The sequence below is a fragment of the Hordeum vulgare genome, chromosome 2H (assembly GCF_904849725.1).
Source record: "Hordeum vulgare subsp. vulgare chromosome 2H, MorexV3_pseudomolecules_assembly, whole genome shotgun sequence".
NCBI lineage: Eukaryota > Viridiplantae > Streptophyta > Magnoliopsida > Poales > Poaceae > Hordeum > Hordeum vulgare.
In genome coordinates, this window is record NC_058519.1 from 477,737,633 (window position 1) to 477,758,467 (window position 20,835).

Here is a 20,835-nt window from a genome sequence, read left to right on the forward strand (position 1 = left end):
ATATGATCTCATGATCACAGGAACAAATACTTGACACGCAGAAAACAGTAGCAACAAAATGACATGATCTACATGCTACGTCTATTAGTTTGGGTCTAGTCCATCACGTGATTATCCTAATGACGTGGTCCAGTTATCAAGCAACAACACCTTGTACATAGTCAGAAGACCCTGACTATCTTTGATCAACTGGCTAGCCAACTAGAGGCTTGCTAGGGACAGTGTTTTGTCTATGTATCCACACATGTATATAAGTCTTCATTCAATACAATTATAGCATGGATAATAAACGATTATCTTGATACAGGAATTATAATAATAACTATATTTATTATTGCCTCTAGGGCATAATTCCAACATTTATGCCTAGCTAAGGGCGTTAAACAATAGCGCTTGTTGGGAGGCAACCCAATGAATTTATCTTTTTCTTTCTGATTTGTTGCGTCCACACCATCACAATTCTGTTGTGATTGTGTTTTTTGTGTTTGAGCCAAGCAAAACCTTTATGACTATTCTTGGTAATGGTTGTTTGATCGTGCTGGAAAAAGACAGAAACCTCTTGCTCACGAGATGATTTTTCATTTTTATTCAGAAAGATCTTTTGAGTTGATTCTTTTTTCTGCTGGTTGATATGGTTTCTTCCCAGGCCTTCATAATTTTTCAGATTTTTTGAGGTACCATAAGTATACGAAGTATACAGATTGCTACAGATTGGTCTGTTTTTGACAGATTCTGTTTTTGTTGAGTTGGTTGCTTGTTTTGATGAAACTATGGTTAGTATCGGGGGGTACTAGCCATGGAAAAGTGAGAATACAGTAGACCAACACCAATATAGATAGAATTCAAGTTTTCTACAGTACCAAAAGAAGTGGTAGTTTGTTTTCTTGTGCTACTGTTATCACGTGTTTCTGTTTAAGTTTTGTGTTGTGAAGTTTTCAAGTTTTGGGTGATGTTCTCATGGACAAAGAGATAAGGAGTGGAAAGATCTCAAGCTTTGGGATTCCCAAGGCATCCCAAGCCAAATTCAAGGACACCAAAAAGCCTAAGCTTGGGGATGCCCCGGGAAGGCATCCCCTCTTTCGTCTTCAATCCATCGGTAACATTACTTGAAGCTATATTTTTATTCACCACATGATATGTGTTTTGCTTGGAGCATCTTGTATCGTAGGAGTCTTTTCCTTTTGTTGTGTCACAATCATCCTTGCTGCACACCTTTTTGAGAGAGAGATACGTGCACTCATCGTGATTTTTGCTAGAATGCTCATTGTGCTTCACTTATATCTTTTGAGCTAGATACTTTTGCTCTAGTGCTTCACTTATATCTTTAGAGCACGGCGGTGCGTGATTTGGTAGTTGGCTTATGCTACAAAAGTAGTCCCAAATGTTATAGGTACCCAAAGAGGATGCAAAAACCTCCATCTTCATGTGCATTGAGTAGAAAGAGAAGTTTTGATTCCTCTCAATTAGTTTTGAGGCGTGGATTCGGTAATATTAAGAGCTATGTTAGTAGGGTGTTGCGAATCCAGAAATACTTGTGTTGAAGTTAGTGATTCCCGTAGCATGCACGTATGGTGAACCGCTATGTTAGGAAGTCAGAGCATAATTGATCTATTGATTGTCATCCTTTGTGTTGAGGTCGGGATTGCGCGATGGTTAACACCTACCAACCCTTCCCCTAGCAGTATGCGTTTAGCACTTTGTTTCGATTACTAATAAAAACTTTCGCAACAAGTATGTGAGTTCTTCATGACTAATGTGAGTCCATGGTATATATGCACTTTCACCTTCCACCATTGTTAGCCTCTCTAGTACCGCGCAATTCTTGCCGATGCACAAACCCACCATATTCCTTCCTCAAAAAGGCCACCATACCTACCTACTATGGCATTTTCATAGCCATTCCGAGAAATATTTCCATGCAACTCCCACCGTTCCGTCTCATGACTTGTGCCGTCACTCTCATATTGTTTTTGCATGATATTAAAATTTCTAGCGAGATGTTTCAACGTCATACGCCATGCTAGATCGTTGCACATCCCGATACACTTCCGGAGGCATTTCCTATGGAGTCATCATTCTGGGTTTTGAGCTGTGAGTAAATAAAAGTGTTATGATCATCATTATCAGAGCATTGTCCCATGTGAGGAAATAAATAAAAAATAGGCCAAAGAGCCCAAAAACAAAAAAAGGAGAAAAGAAAAGAAAAGAAAAAAGAGGCCTAAGAGCCCAAATGAAAAAAAGAGAGAAAAAGAGAGAAGGGACAATGCTACTATCTTTTTCCACACGTGTGCTTCATAATAGCACCATGTTCTTCATGATTGAGAGCTTCTTGCTTTGTCACTACCATATGCTAGTGGGAATCTTCATTATATAACTTGGCTTGTATATTCCAATGATGGGCTTCCTCAGTATTGCCCTAGGTCTTCGTGAGCAAGCAAGTTGGATGCACACCCACTAGTTTTCCTTTTGAGATTTCACATACTTATAGCTCTAGTGCATCTCTTGTATGGCAATCCCTACTCATTCACATTGATATCTATTAATGGGCATCTCCATAGCCTCTTGATACGCCGAGTCAATGTGACCATCTCCTCCTTTTTGTCTCACAACCACCACCACACTCTATTCCACCTATAGTGCTATATCCATGGCTCACGCTCATGTATTGCATGATAGTTATAAAAAGTTTGAGAAAGTAAGAGTGCGAAAACAATTACTTGGCCAATTCTGGGGTTGTGCATGATTTACATTAGTTGTGTGAGGATGATGGAGCATATCCAGACTATATGATTTTGTAGGGATAACTTTCCTTGGCCTTGTTATTTTGAAATTTCATGATTACTTTGCTAGTTTTCTTGAAGTATTATTGTTTTCATGTCAATAGCAAACTATTGTCTTGAATCTTACGGATCTGAACATTCATGTCACGTGAAAGAAGTTGCAAAGGACAACTATGCTAGGTAGCATTCCACATCAAAAATTCATTCTTTATCACTTCCCTACTCGAGGACGAGCAGGAGTTAAGCTTGGGGATGCTTGATACGTCTCCAACGTATCTATAATTTTTTATGGTTTCATGCTATTATCTTGTCAAACTTTGGATGTTTTGCGTGCCTTCTATATATTTTTTGGGACCAACTTATTAACTCTGTGCCAAGTGCCAGTTCCTATTTTTTCCATGTTTTTGACCCCTTTCAGAGGAGATTTTGAAACAGAGTCCAAACGGCAGAAAATCCCCAAAAATATTTTTTTGCGGTGTGTTTGTCGAGATCCGATGAATTGTGGATTTATGATCAGATTATCTATGAATCTTATTTGAGTTTCTTCTGATCTCTCTTATGCATGATTTCATATCCTTGTAATTCTCTTCGAGTTGTGGGTTTTGTCTAGCCAACTAGATCTATGATTATTGCAATGGGAGAAGTGCTTGGTTTTGGGTTCATACCGTGCGATGACCTCACCCAGTGACAGAAGGGGTAGCGAGGCATGCATCGTGTTGTTGCCATCAAGGGTAAAAAGATGGGGTTTTCATCATTGGTTTGATATTATCCCTCTACATCATGTCATCTTGCTTAAGGCGTTACTCTGTTCGTCATGAACTCAATACACTAGATGCATGTTGGATAGCGGTCGATGTGTGGAGTAATAGTAGTAGATGCAGAAAGTATCAGTCTACTTGTCTCGGACGTGATGCCTATATGAATGATCATTGCCTTAGATATCGTCATGACTTTGCGCGGTTCTATCAATTGCTCGACAGTAATTTGTTCACCCACCGTGATATTTGCTATTTTGAGAGAAGCCTCTAGTGAACACTATGGCCCCCGGGTCTACTCCACACCATATTTTCAGCCTTACCGTTTTACTTCGTTGCACTTTCGGCCTTCATATCTCACTTTGCAAACAATCTTGAAGGGATTGACAACCCCTTTGAATCGTTGGGTGCAAGCTTGTTTGTGTTTGCGCAGGTACTCTGTACTTGACGAGACCCTCCTTCTGGATCGATACCTTGGTTCTCAAACTAAGGCAAATACTTACTGCTCCTGTGCTGCATCACCCTTTCCTCTTCAAGGGAAAAACCGACGCAAACCAGAGAAGTAGCAAGAAGAATTCCTAGCGCCAAGGAAGGACTTTTGTTGTCGTAGCAAGCATCATGAGGAAATTCGTTTCATAGTTTTACCTCGACCCCCTATAACAGTACGGTGTTGCTATGACTCAAGTATAAAGAAAATGAAACAGAAAGAGTAAATCTTCAAGCTTCAAAGTTTTCATTGTATTTTCTTCGGGACACACCGAATTCCTCATCTTCAATATCTTCATGAGGAATATTAATTTCTTCGCAATTTCTTCACGATCAAAGTCTTCAAGGAAAGACCAAAGTCTTCACCCGAAGACATATATTTTTAGGGGTCGATATTCATCGAATAACTCAAACTCCTCAGCGACTTATAGAGCCTGTGTACAGTCACAAACATATCAGTCTCTTAACCTATAAGTCTTCAAACCACCAAAATCACTAAGGGGCACTAGATGCACTTACAGATATCAAATTCATCAGAATTGAATTTCATCACATAGTGTAGAGTTAAGACAATATGAGGACGTGTGAAATGATAATCATTTCATCATGTTTAGCTTGCATCCTTTCAAGCATTTCCTCGGGTCTTCAACAAATTATTGAGATGATCATGTTCATCTCGAGACCTGACTTGTAGAAGAGATTAGTTCAATTTCTTCACCACCCACATCTGAAGTGGTGGCAAAGAGTTCATCATCATGCGAGGACCATAAGAGAATTTTGGAATTGAAGCTAATGCACTTTGTTTCACATGAGAGGGTTGGTGTACTCAAATGAATTTGCAGAGAAATTCTTTGAGGACTTATGAACGTAGTGATTTGAGTAATAGTGCACATATTCATGCCCCTTGTCGTTTCCCTGCATATCAGAAGCATTAGCACGAGTACGAGCAGAGTTTTAACCATATGAGGAATTTGATCCTTGTGAAGACTTTGGTCCACTGGAGGAATTTGATCTGGGGTTCCTGTTCTTCACGGGTGGTGTTATTAGGACATTCACCTAAAGACTTTCCAAGCTGCTTTTGGGAACCCGGATTTTTCTCAAGGCTGGTCCATTACTGCAGTTAGTTCGAACATACATAGCAAATACTTCACCATTCTGATTTTTTGAACAATTTATAATTGTAGTCAAATGACTCATCAGAGAAATATGAAGTTTCACTTGAAAAGCCTAATAACGTAGATGGATCAATAGGAGGTCCTTTTGCAGCAACCCATGAGGTTTTGGGAAGCTGCTCAGGTTTCCAGTATGATCCATCAACATTCAATTTCCTCTCAAATGCAATGCCCTCTTTCCTAGGGTTTCTATTCAGAACCTGCTTTTTGAGCACATTGCAAAGGGTTTGATGCCCTTTGAGGCTTTTGTATATGCGTGTCACATACAATTCCTTCAACACAGCATTTTCGTCATTGACATTTGTGGTTTCCTCAAGTGAGGAATTTGTAACCACAGATACATTTAAAGAAATTGTAGTGACAGAAGCTTTGGACTTTCGGGTGAAGAATCAGCAGATTCATGTTTGATGCATTTCAAGCATGGTGGAATGAATTCTTCCTGAGCGTTACTGATCTGTTGAGCAAGCAAAGAATCATTTTCACTTCGAAGATGATCATGAGATGTCCTTCTTGCTTTCTTTGAAGAAATTCATAAGAAAGCTTCTTATGATCTGCCAAGAGAGTGTCATGACGTTACTGAAGACTATCAAACCTAGAGTGAAGACTTTGAACATCATCAGTCAGGTTTTAAGTCTGATTCATTAACTCATTCAAGAGGTCATCGCTTTTGTCTAGCACTCTCTGAAGCTTTTCAAGAGCATTTTGTTGCCTAGTGGCAATATTAGCAAGCTTGTAGTAACTGGGTTTTTGATAGTCATCAGGTTCACAGTCACTTCAGTCAGAAGAGGAAGTGTGTCTGGGTACCTTGGAACGTTTTGCCATGAAGAAATAGGTGGGAGCAAAGTCATCGTTGCAGTCATCGGTGTTGTTGACGTTGTCATTTTGTTCGAGGTCGAAGATGGACTTGTCGACATATGTGGTAGCAAGGGCTAGGCTTGCCACACCAAACTCTGACTCCTCTTCAGATCCTTCCACTTCATCACATTCTTCTGATTCTTCCTTAGAATCCATTGCCTTGTCAATAAGAGCCCGAGCCTTTCTGAAAGTGTTCATCTTGTGCGATGAGGACTTTGAAGATGGGGATTTTGAAGATTTCTTATTTTTCTTCAAGTCATCAGAACTATCATCCTTGTATTTCTTCTTCTTTGATTCCTTCACCCAGCAAGGACAATCAACAATGTAATGACTAGACTTCTTGAATTTATGGAAGGTTCTTTTCTTGCACTCCTCAAACGAAGATTCTGACTTCCTTATATCTCTTCTTGAAGACTTCCCGAACTGGCCATGCTTTGTGAACTTCTGGAATTTCCTCATCAGCATAGCAAGTTCCTGACCAAGTTCTTCAGGATCACCAAGACTGCAATTAGAGTCTTCTTCCTCAGATGAGGAAACAACCTTTGCCTTCAACGCATGAAGTTTACCATAGCTTGGTCCAAATACGTCTCTCTTCTCATCTTGTTGGAATTCGTGAGTATTGAGTCTCTCAAGAATATCAGCAATATCTAGTAACTTGCAGTCTCTTCATTCTTGAATCATCAGAACTAGTGTATCGAATGAAGAATCAAGAGATCACAGCAATTTCTTCACCACCTCATGATGAGTGATGTCTCTGGACCCAAGAGCATGTAGCTCATTGGAGATATCAGCGAGGCGATCAAAGGTTTGCTGACAGCTCTCATTATCGAGCCTTTTCAAGCAGTTGAAGAGATTGCGAAGAACATCAACCCGAGAGTCACGTTGATCAGATACTCCTCCATTGACCTTGGACAGCCTATCCCAGATAAGCTTTGCAGAATCCAAAGCACTCACTCTGCCATACTGACCTTCGCTAAGATGGCTACACATAATATTCTTCGCCTGAGAGTCGGGTTGCTTGAATCTCTTCACATCAGCAACGTTGATAGTTGGGGTGACAGAGGGAACACCATTTTCCACAACTTACCATATATCGTTCTCAATTGCTTCAAGGTGCATGCGCATCTTGTTCTTCTATTAGGGGTAGTATGTCCCTTCAAAGGTAGGACAGCCCGCAGTGACATGATCATACCACTGGTCGACATAACTAAAACTCTAGGTGGTTAAACCAAAATTACACAGAACAAGGGAGTACCTTGCTCTCATACCAATTGAAAGTGCGTTATATCGAATAGAGGGGTGAATAGGCAATTTTTATGAATTCATCACTCAAGAAATTGCCAAGTCACGAGAAGTGAGTAGCGGATTAAGTACTCAGGAAAGCATGCAACACAACAACGACATAGTCTTCATGATGAAATGAAACACACAATTTGCACAAGTAGCGTGCTCACAATATGGACGCGAAGAATAGGTGAAGTGAAGAATTCGGGGTGAGGAAATTGTGAAAGCCGTTAGTTAAATTCTTCAAACAGTAACGATCAATTTCATCAACACATAAATGAGGAAATGAAAGGGTTGAGGAAATAGAACCAGATACTCGGTGAAGGCAGTGGTTTGATGACCCAGTTCCAAGTGTTGAGATAGTCGTACGTCTAGTTTGTAGCGGCTTGGTATTAATATTCTCCTTGAGCTAAGGACACACGGTCCTTACCGTATTCAATTTGAGGTAAGGACACACAATCCTCTCCCAACACTCGTGGTAAGTCTTCAGGGCAGACTTCCAAACCCTCACAAACTCGGTCACCCAGCGATCCACAATTAACTCTTGGGTGCTCTAGACCATTACGCCTAACCTCCTGGAGGATGCACAGTCCTCAAAGGTAACAAGCATTGGTTCCACACAGCATCAATCTCTTCAGTGATGCTCAATCACTTTTGGTTTCGGGGGTTTGGTCTGGGTGTTTGGGGTTTTTCCTCGCTGATGATTTTCTCTCAAAGTCTTCAAGGAATGGATTGCTCTCAAATGACAAGTGTCAGATTATCTCGCGGAGCAGCCAACCAGCTAGTGGTTATGGGGGGCTATTTATATCCTGGGAGCAGTCCTGACATGATTTTACATAAATGCCCCAATGATATGCCTGTTATGTGGATAAGGTCGGGGACAGCTGGCGCACGGCGCAGCAACGAACGGAATCTTTCAAGCTGTGAAAGTCCTCATGTCTCTCATATTCTCACTTGTAGGTAATTCGCACTAGCGAAAACCTAACTCCTTAGTTAAAGCAAATTCCTCAGAAACCATAAGATCTTCGTCTGTGTCACTGAAGAATTTGACTAAACTGTAAAAGATTTTCAGAGGCTTCACTCGAAGGATTGGTATGTGTAGGCTTTGAGATGAGCATCACTTGTAAAGTTTTCCTTAGTTTTACCTCGACCCCCTTTAATACTACGGCAGTCCTATGACTCAAAAGAAAGGAAATGAAACGACGAAACAAAAGTCTTCACACTTCAAAGTACTTGCATTAATTTCTTCACGGACACACCAATTTTCTCGCTTTCAAAGTCTTCGAGGAATTACCAAAGTCTTCAGCCAAAGACATTCATTTTTAGGGGTCGATATTCTTCGAATAACTCAAACTCCTCAGCTACTTATAGAGCATGTGTACACTCAGAAACACATGAGTCTCTTAACACCAAAATCACTAAGGGGCACTAGATGCACTTACACAAAGCTTATTTTCCCTTGCAATAAAAGATCATACATATTTAGGAGCAACTTTTATCGCTTGATGCACCGATGAGAACTTACTTGAAGGATCTTACTCAATCCATAGGTAGTTATGGTGGACTCTCATGGCAAGAAACTAGGTTTCAGAGTTATGGATGCACAAGTAGTATCTCTACTTAGTGCATAATTTTTGGGCTAGCAAAGGGTCTAAAGCAAGCATCACATGTTGAAGGATCCAAGACTATATAACTTCTATGTGAATATAAATTACCACCATGATCATTACGTTGTCTTCCATGTCCAACATCAACACTTGATCGTTATATAACATTTGATGACAACTCACAATCATAATATATGTCCAAGATAGTGTATTTATATGTGAGTCTCCTCTCCTCTATCATAATCTTTCTTAGATTGCAACACTGACTAATACTACGTGTGTTTACTATCAATAACTTTTATCACTTATACCCTTTTTGTGTGAAGCCATTACTTCTCATGATATGAGCATATGATCTTCATATTTCCCTTTTTATTGCAATGCTATGATGATGGGTGCACACAAGTAGAGCACAAAAACTCAACTAATCTTTATTATATAGCCCACATACTCAATTACAAGGATGGATGGAACTTAAAGCAAAAAATTCTAAGCAAAGCAAATCTGAAATTTATTTCTCTAAATCACAACTCAACTAAGGATCGAACTAAGATAGATGGTAATAATGGAAGTGATGGTGATATGATACCGGGGCACCTCCCCCAAGCTTGGGACAAGCCAAGGATGGTGCCCATACCCATGTACTCAAGTGTCCTCCTCTGGTGATGGTGGTGGTGTAGTAGGTATGTCCCCCATCCTACAGGGCGTAGACTACCCATCATAGAAAGAAACTTTTGTCTCGGGAGACCTGAAGCTGGCACGGAAGCTCATCCCCTGAAACCTAGATTCATACTCACAGTTTTGGCCTTGAATTTTTAATACATTTGATCTTGGAGATGATCGATCCGATCTTGAAGCTTAGAAAGAATCTCTCCCATGTTCTTTGTGTCTAGCTTGTTTCCCTGAATGAAGTCGGTGATCATAGAGTGGTTGGCACTCACACCATGCTCAACCATCCCTTGGCACTTGAAGATCCCCTGCTCCACCGTTGCAAGCCCGGCATTCTCATTTCCCTCTTTTTTGGTACCTTGAACATCCCGGATGAGAAGCACCCCCTCATGCATCTCAATGGCTTGATGGTGCTTCATCACCTCCGACGGGTAGGGGTTGATGACCTTCTCAAAGAACTTGTCTTTGGATGGGCTTGGTGAAGTCATGGCGGTCTAAATATGTCAGAAAAACAGCTCAAAAAAAGAACATAGGAAAATCTCGCAATATGGTGGTCAAAACACAGAGGAGTATATATAATGATTTTTCCATGTCAGAATACATGCTCGGGAAGAATTCGGAGTCTAGGAGGCACACGAGGGCCCCACAAGCCATCAAGGTGCGACCTAGGGGGCGCCCTATTGGCTTGTGCCTCCCTCATGGGTCCCCTCGACTCCTTTTTTTATTTTTATATTTTTTACAAAATATCAAAACTAGCATAAATTATTTTTTGGAATTTTTGGAGTCGGTTTACTTACCGTACCACGTACCTACCCCTTTTCAGGTTTTTGAAGTGTTCCGGAAAACTTCCTTTATGTGCTCTTCTGGTGTTATGACTTTAATGATATTAGTTTCCTTATTAATGGGTTACCTTAAATATAACGCTTGATTCTTTGCCCATATACCACTCTCGCTATTTTACCTTCCAAGTTATTATTTTTTATAGAACCGGAGTGATAGACCTCCTCGACAACATACGGTCCCTCCCATTTCGAGAGGAGTTTCCCTGCAAAAAAAAATCTAAAACGAGAATTGTACAAAAGCACTAGGTATCCTACATTGAATTCTCGTTTTTGAATTCTCTTGTCATGCCATCTTTTACGCTTTCTTTAAATAACTTAGCATTTTCATAAGCTTGTGTCCTTCATTCATCCAGTGAGCTAATATCAAATAACCTCTTTTCACCAACAAGTTTAAAATCATAATTAAGTTCTTTAATTGCCCAATAAGCTTTATATTCTAACTAAACAGGTAAATGACAAGCTTTTCCATAGACCATTTTATATGGGGACATCCCCATGGGGTTCTTGTAAGAAATTCTATAAGCCCATAAAGCATCATCAAGTTTCTTAGACCAATTATTTCTCGATCTATTAACAGTCTTCTGCAAGATTAACTTTATTTCACAATTGCTCAATTCAACTTGCCACTAGATTGAGGATGATAAGGTAATGCAATTATATGGTTAATATCATATTTAGCTAAAAGTTTACGGAAGGCACCATGAATAAAATGTGAACCACCATCAGTCATTAAATATATAGGGACTCCAAACCTCAGAAAGATAATGCCCTTAAGCATTTTGATAGAAGTGTTATGATCATCACTACTAGTTGGGATAGCTTCTACCCACTTAGTAAGGTAATCAACAGCAACTAAAATATGAGTATATCCATTAGAGGAAGGAAAAGGTCCCATAAAGTCAAAACCCCACACATCAAATGGTTCAATAGCAAGTGAATAGTTCATACGCATTTCCCCATGTTTACCAATATTACCGACTCTTTGGCAGTCATCGCAAGATAGGACATACTTACGAGCATCTTTAAAAAGAGTAGGCCGGTAGAAACCAGATTGTAATACCTTGTGTGCACCTCTGTCACCGACATGGTGTCCTCCGTAGGCCTCGGAATGACACTTCCTTAGAATTTGTTCTTGCTCATGCTCAGGTATACAACGTCTAATAACACCATCTACTCCTTTGTAAAGATGTGGATCATCCCAAAAGTAATGTCGTAAATCATAGAAGAAATTTTCTTTTCTTGATAGGTGAAGCTAGGCGGAATATATTTAGCAACAATGTAAATTGCACAATCCGCATACCAAGGAGTACTACGTGAAGTATTTATAACAACAAGTTGTTCATACGTCTCCAATGTATCTATAATTTTTTTATTGTTCCATGTTGATATATTATCATTTTAGAATGCTTTTGGGGTATTTATTTACCAATTTATATTATTTTTTAGCACAAACCTATTGACCCAGTGCCTAGTGCCACTTGTTGTTTTCTAATGTTTTTCACTTTTCAGGTTTTCCATACCAAATGAAGTCCAATTGACCTGAACATTTTTGGTATTTTCTGGGCCAAAAGAAGACCGAGGAGTGTCATAAGAAGGATGGAGGCCGCACGAGGGCCCCATAAGCCACCGGGGCACGCCCTGGGGGCGCCCAGATGGCTTGTGCCTCCCTCGTGGCCCTCCCGACTCTGTTCTCTGGCTTATGAATCCTCTTATGCCCTAAAACATCAAAAGGAGTCCTGAAACACTTTTTACGCTGCCGCAAGTCTCTCTTCTGACAGGAGGCCATCTAGATTTCCATTTCGGCACCCTACCGGTGCGGGGATCAATCAGGGAGGGCCTCTTCATCAACCTTGTTGCGCTCACGATGATGTGTGAGTAGTTCACCATATATCTACGGGTCCATAGCGAGTACCTAAATGGCAATCTCTCTCTTTGATCTTCAATACAACGATCATTGCATCTTCGCTTTGATCCATATGATGTAATTCCTTCTGTGCGGTGCATTTGTTGGGATTCGATCAATTTTGGATTTATGTTAAGATATTCATGATAAATATTTGAGTCTTCTCTGAATACTTATATTATTCTTATGTGCATCATCATGATAGCTTCATAATTCTCTCCGATCTATTAAATAGTTTGGCCAACTAGATCTATATTTCTTCGGTGAGAGAGGTGCTTTGTGGTATGTTCAACCTTGTGAATTTCTATATTCCAGTGACGAAAGGGGACAAGATGTGTCTTTGTGTTGCTGCTACTAAGGATAAAACGATGGGGTTTATTCATATTGCTTGAGTTTACTTTGTCTACATCATGTCATTGATCTCCATGCATTACTTTGTTTTACTTAATACTCCGGATGCATGCTGGATAGCAGTCGATGAGTGGAGTAATAGTAATAGGTGCAGGCAGGAGTCGGCCTATTTTTTTATGGACGTGATTCCTATATAGACATGATCATTGTCGTGAATATCGCATAGCTATTCCCTTTTTTATCAATTCCCCAACAGTAATTTCTTTACCCAACGTATACTATTATTAATGAGAGATGCCATTAGACAAAACTATGGCCCCGGGGTCTATTCACAACATATTGATGAAACCTTCGATGCCTTCTTGACATTTACTAGTTTCTATTTTATCTTGCTACCTACAATTATCTACACGCCTCACTCGCTTGCAAATAACAAGACACGAGGATTGACAACCCTCTTGCCCGCGTTGGGTGCAAGTTGTTTGTTTTTTCGTGTGCAGCCGCTGAAGACGGTTGTGGTTGATATTCCTATTGGTTCGATAAACCTTGGTTTCATAACTGACAGAAATACTTACCCACATTATGTTGCGATAACTCGTTCCTCTTCACGGGAAACCCAACTCAGATCACAAGTACCAGTTTCTCATTAGGAAAATTATCATCAATAGGCACTGGGTCATCAAGAACATTTTCCATCCTGGACAAGTTATCTGGCACAGGGTTGTCAGCTCCCTTCCTAACAATGATATGCAGATCAAATTCTTGGAGCAATAGCACCCATCTAATGAGTCTAGGTTTAGCATCTTTCTTTTCTATAAGTTATTTAATAGCGGTGTGATCGGTGTGGATAGTTACTTTAGAATCAACAATATAAGGTCTAAACTTATCACATGCGAAAACAAACTGCTAAAAAATTATTTTCAGTAGTAGCATAATTTCTTTGAGTAGTGTCTAGGGTCTTACTCGCATAATGAATAACATTCAATTTCTTGTCTACTCTCTGGCCTAGAACAGCACCAACAACATAATCACTGGCATCACACATAATTTCAAATGGTAGGTTGCAATCAGGTGGTTGGACAATAGGTGCAGAAATTAAGGCTTTCTTAAGAATTTCAAAGGCTTATAGAGAATCATCATCCAAAACAAAAGGAACATCTTTTTGAAGAAGACTAGTTAATGTCCTAGAAATCTTTGAGAAATCTTTAATGAGACGCCTATAGAAACTAGCATGATCGAGGAAACTTCTTATACCTTTGATATCTTTTGGGCAAGGCATTTTCTCTATTGCATCAACTTTGGCCTTATCCACCTCATACCTCGTTCAAAATTTTATGCCCATGCAATATACCTTTATTCACCATAAAGTGGCCCTTCTCCCAATTGAAGACAAGATTAGTTTCTTCACATCTCTACAAAACTCGATCAATGTTGCTCAAGAAATAACAAAAGGAAGTCCCATAAATAAAAAAATCATCCATGAAAACCTAAACAATCTTTTCAAAAAAGTCAGAGAATATAGCAGTCATTCATCTTTGAAAGGTAGTAGGTGCATTGCATAGACCAAAAGGCATATTCCTATAAGCATAAGTTCCAAAGGGGCAAGTAAAGGTAGTTTTATCTTGGTCTTCTTTTGACACAGGAATTTGACAGAATCTGTGTAAGTGCATCTACTGCCCCTTAGTGATTTTGGTGGTTTTAAGACTTATAGGTTAAGAGACTAATATGTTTGTGAGTGTACACAGTCTCTATAAATCGCTGAGGAGTTTGAGTTATCCGATGAATATCGACCCCTAAAAATGTATGTCTTTGGGTGAAGACTTTGGTCTTTCCTTGAAGACTTTGATCACGCAGAAATTGCGAAGAAATTGATATTCCTCATGAATATATTGAAGATGAGGAATTCGGTACATCCTAAAGAAAACACTCTGAAGACTTTGAAGCGTGAAGATTTACTCTTTCTCTTTCACCTTCTTTACACTTGAGTCATAGGAACACCGTACTGTTAAAGGGGGTCGAGGTAAAACTATGGAATGATTTTCCTCATGATGCTCAACCCAAGACTAAATCTACCAAAGCCTCAAAGTGAGGAATATGAGAGACATGAGGACTTTCACAGTTGAAAGTTCCGACCGTTAACGCGCCATGCGCCACCTCACCGAACCTATCAACCCAACGGTCATATTATTTAAGGCCATTTATGTCAAATCATGTCAGGATGCTCCCGGACTATAAATAGCCGCCCACCACAACCACTTGTTTGTTGGTTGCTCACAGAGAAACTGACACTTGTCGTTTGGAGCAACCCAAATTTCTCAGAGTCTTTGAGAGAAAATCATCAAGTGAGGAAATACCCCAAGCACCAAAACCCAAACCAAAAACCCAAGTGATTGAGCATCACTGAAGAAGTTGTTCCTATGTGGAACCGACGCTTGTTACCTTTGAGGACTGTGTATCCTCCAGGCGGTTAGGCGTCATGGTCTAGAGCATCCAGCAGTCAATTGTGGATCGCCGGGTGACCGAGTTTGTGAGAGTTTGGAAGTCTGCCCTGAAGACTTACCACGAGTGTTGGGCGAGGACTGTGTGTCCTTAGCTCAAGGAGAATACGGTAGGGACTGTGTGTCCCAGAACTGTGTGTCCTTTGGTTTCAATACCAAGTCGCTCTGAACCAGACGTACAACTCTCACAGTAGTTGGAACTGGGTCATCAACAACTGTCTTCATCAAGCTATGAGTTCTATTTCTTCAACCTTCTCATTGCCTCAATTGTATGTTGAATACTTTCATATGCACTATTTGAATAATTTTTTTGAAGATTTTCTCTGAATTTCCTCAACCTCAAATTCTTCACTTGAGTTAATTTTCACCTACTTACTTTGTACTTTCGATCTGTGGAAACCGATTCTCTGAAATCTCATCGAGTACTTAGTTGTAGACTTTTTGCACACCTGATCCTCTACTATTTCCACTGCACTCGGTTCATGGCTGGGGACTTTCCTCACTAGGAATTTCCTAAGTGATGAAATTATAAAAATCTCCTATTCACCACCCTCTAGTCGATATAACTCACTCTCAATTGGTATCAGAGCAAGGTACTCCCTTGTTCTGTGTGATTTTGGTTTAACCGCCTAGAGTTTGAGTTATGTCGACCGCATGTATGATCAAGGTTACTGCAGGATGTCCTACCTTTGAAGGAAACGACTTCCCCTACTAGAAGACCAAGATGCAGATGCATCTTCAAGCAATTGACAATGATCTCTGGTATACTGTGGAAAATGGTATTCCCTCCATCACTTTTACTATCTTTGCCTCTGATGTGAAGAAGTTCAAGCAACTTGACTCGCAAGCGAGGAATATCATCTGTGGCCATCTGAGCAAAGGTCAATATGGCAGAGTGAGTGCTTTGGGCACAGCAAAGCTTATCTGGGGTAGGTTGTCCAAGGTCAATGAGGGAGTCTCAACACAGTGTGACTCTCGTGTCGATGTTCTTCGCAATCTCTTCAATCGCTTCAAGAGGCTTGACAATGAAATCTGCCAAGATACCTTTGATCGCCTCACTGACATCTCAAATGAACTACAAGCAGTGGGAGCTAGAGACATCACTGACCATGGAGTTGTGAAGAAACTGCTACGATCTCTTGATCCATCATTTGACACACTGGTTCTGATGATCCAAGAATAAATAGACTACAAGATGCTTGATCCTGCTGATATACTTGAGAGACTCAATACTCATGAGTTCCAACAATAAGAAAAGAGAGATCTGTATGTACCAAGCTACTCAAGACCTCGTGCGCTGAAGGCTAAGGCTATTTACTCATCTGAAGAATAAGAATCTTATTGTAGCATTGGTGATCCTGAAGAACTTGGACAGGAACTTGCAATGCTCGTGAGGAAATTCCAGAAGTTTATAAAGCATGGCCAATTCGGAAAATCTTCAAGAAAAGATATGAGGAAATCAGTGTTGGGGAACATAGTAATTTCAAAAAAATCCTACGTCAAACAAGGATCTATCTATGGAGAAACCAGCAACGAGTAATGGGGTAGAGCATCTTCATACCTTTGAAGATCGATAAGCGGAAGCGTTACTAGAACGCGGTCGATGGAGTCATACTCGCAGTGATTCACATCGCGGTCGGTTCCGATCTATGTGTCGAATCACGGCACCTCCACGTACACCATTCCCATATAACCCTAGCGTCATCGAATCTTAAGTGTGTAGACCCTACGGGTTCGGGAGGCATGCAGACATGATCGAGACACTCTCCCGTCAATAACCAAAATCGGGGTCTGGATATCCATGTTGGTTCCCACATGTTCCATGATGATCTCATCGGATGAACCACGATGTCAAGGATTCACTTAATCATGTATGTAGTTCCCTTTGTCTATCGATATGATACTTGCCCGAGATTCGATCGTTGGTATCTCTATACCTTGTTCAATCTCGTTACTGGCAAGTCTCTTTACTCGTTCCATAGCACATCATCCCGTGGCTACCTCCTTAGTCACACTTAGCTCATTATGATGATGTTCTACCAAGTGGGCCAAAAGATACCTCTCCGTTCACACGGAGTGACAAATCCCAGTCTCAATTCGTGCCAACCCAACAGACACTTTCGGAGATACCCGTAGTGCGCCTTTATAGTCACCCGGTTACGTTGTGACATTTGATACACCTAATGCACTCCTATGGTATCCGGGAGTTGCACAATCTCATGGTCTAAGGAAAAGATACTTGACATTAGAAAAGCTTTAGCATATGAACAACACGATCTAGTGCTATGCTTAGGATTGGGTCTTGTCCATCACATCATTCTCTTAATGATGTGGTCCCGTTATCAATGACATCCAATGTCCATGATCAGGAAACCATGGGCATCCATTGATCAACGAGCTAGCCAACGAGAGGCTCACTAGGGACACATTGTGATCTATGTATTCACACATGTATTACGGTTTTCGGTTAATACACTTATAGCATGAATAATAGACAATTATTATGAACTGGAAATATAATAATAACCATTTTATTATTGCCTCTAGGGCAATTTTCCAACAGTCTCCCACTTGCACTAGAGTCAGTAATCTAGTTCACATCACTATGTGATTGCAATGAATCCAACACCCATACAGTTCTGGGGTTCGATCATGTCTTGCTTGTGAAAGAGGTTTATTAGTCAATGGGTCTGAACATTTCAGTTCTGTGTGTGCTTTACAAATATCTATGTCTTCATATAGATACTGCTACCATGCACCATTGGAACTATTCCAAATGACTGCTCCACTATACGAATCTGGTTTACTACTCAGAGTCATCCGGATTAGTGACAAAGCTTGCATCGACGTAATGCCTTTACGACGAACTCTTTAATCACCTCCATAATCGAGAAAAATTCCTTAGTCCACTAGTTATTAAGGATAACTTTGACCATTGTCCAGTCATCCATTCCTGGATCACTCTTGTACCCCTTGACTAACTCATGGCAAGGCACACTTTAGGTGCGGTACACGGCATAGCATACTAATAGAGCCTACGGCTGATGCATAGGGGACGACATTTTTTGCCGTCGTCGAGATTTTGACTATTACTCAATTCACACCTTACATCACAGCCAAGAACCCATTCTTTTTTCGATTTATTTTGAACTCCTTCAAAAACTTGTCAAGGGATGCATTTCGTTGAAAGTTCTATTAAGCACTTTGATCTATCTCCATAGATCTTGATGCTCAACGCTCAAATAGATTTATCCAGGTTTTCCTTTGAAAAACTCCTTTCAAACAACCCTGTATGCTTTCCACAAATTCTATGTTATTTCCGATCAACAATATGTCAACCACATATATTCATCAGAAATTCTACAGTGCTCCCACTCACTTCTTTGGAAATACAAGTTTCTCATAGACTTTGTATAAAACCAAAAACTTTGATCATCTCATCAAAGTGTATATTCCAACTCTGAGATACTTGCTCCAGTCCATAGAAGGATCGATGGAGCTATGCATACTTGTTAGCACCCTTTAGGATCGACAAAATCTTCTGGTTGTATCACATACAACCTTTCCTCAAGGAACCGCTGAGGAAACAATATTTTGATATCCTATCTGTAAAATTTCATAAATGATGAGCAACTACTATAATAATTTCAACATACTTTCAGCATCACTACGAGTGAGAAAGTATCATCGTAGCAACTCTTTTTAACTTGTCGGAAACATCTTTGCGACAAGTCGAGCTTTTCTTAATGGTGACTTTTACCACCGTCGTTTGTCTTCCTTTTAAAGATCCATTCATAGTTAATAGTCTTACGACCATCAAGTAGTTCTTCCAAAGTCTATACTTTGTTTTCATACATGGATCCTCTCTCGGATTCATGGCCTCCAGCCATTTGTCGGAATCCGGGCCCACCATTGCTTCTCCATAGTTTGTAGGTTCATTGTTGTCCAACAACATGATCTCAAAGACAGGGTTACCTTACCACTATGGAGTAGTACGTGTCCTTGTCGACCGACGAGGTTTGGTAGTGACTTGATCTGAAGCTTCATGATCACTATCATCAGCTTCCACTTCAGTTGGTGTATGCGCCACACGACCAACTTCTTGCGCCCTGCTACACACACTGGTTGAAGTGATGGTTCAGTAACCTCATCAAATTTCCACCATACTCCCACTCAAGTCTTTCGAGAGAAACTTTTCCTCGAGAAAGGACCCGTTACTAGAAACAAAAACTTTTGCTTTTGGATCTGAGACAGGAGGTATACCCAACTATTTTTGGTGTCCTATGAAGATGCATTTATCCGTTTTGGGTTCGAGTTTACCAGGCTGAAACTCTTTCACATAAGCATCGCAGCCCCAAACTTTTAAGAAATGACAGCTTAGGTTTCTCTAAACCATAGTTCATATGGTGTCATCTCAACGGAATTACGTGGTGCCATATTTAAAGTGAATGCGGTTGTCTCTGATGCCTAAACCATAAATGATAGTGGTAATTTGATAAGAGACATCATAGTATGCACCATATCTAATAGGGCACGACTATGACATACGGACACACCATCAGACTATGGTGTTCTAGGTGGCATGAGTTGTGAAACAATTTTCACGTGAAACTATTTTCACATTGTCTTAAATGTTTACCAAACTCGTAACTCGGATATATATGTTTACCTCCACAATCACATCGTACACATATTATCCTCTTGTCACGATGATCTTCAACTTCACTCTGAAATTACTTGAACTTTTCAATAATTCAGACTTGTGTTTCATCAGGTAAATATACAAGTACCTACTCAAATCTTTTGTGAAGTAAGAACATAATGATATCTACTGCGTGCCTCAGCACTCATTGGACTGTATGCATCAAAATGTATTACTTCAAAGAAGTTACTTTCTTGTTCCATCTCACTGGAAAATGAGGTATTTAGTCATCTTGCCCATGTGGTATGATCTGCATGTCTCAAGTGATTCAAAAATCAAGTGAGTCCAAATGATCCATCCGTATGGAGTTTCTTCATGCGTTTATACCAACAGGCATGGTTTGCATGTCTCAAACGTTTCAAAAATGAGTGAGTACAAAGATCCATTAGCATGGATCTTCTTCATGCATTTTATACCATTATGACTCAAGCATCAGTGCCACAAGTAAGTGGTGCTATCATTACTACTTTGTATCTTTTGGCAACAATATTTTGAACATGTGTATCACTACGATCGAGATTCAATAAACCGTTCATTTTAGGTGCAAGACCATTGAAGGTATTATTCAAGTAAACTAAATAATCATTATTCTTTTAAATGAATAACCGTATTTCAATGAACATTATCTAATCATGTCTATGCTCAACGGAAACACCAAATAACAATTATTTAGGTTTAACACTAATCCCGATGGTAGTGGGAGCGTGCGATGTTTGATCACATCACCCTTGTAAACACTTCCAACACACGTCGTCACCTTGCTTTTAGCTAGTCTCTGTTTATTCCGTAGCTTTTATTTCGAGTAACTAACACTTAGCAACTGAACCGGTATCCAATACCCTGGTGCTACTAGGAGTACTAGTAAAGCACACATCAATATCATGTATATCTAATATACTTCTGTCGACTTTGCGAGCCTTCTCATCTACCA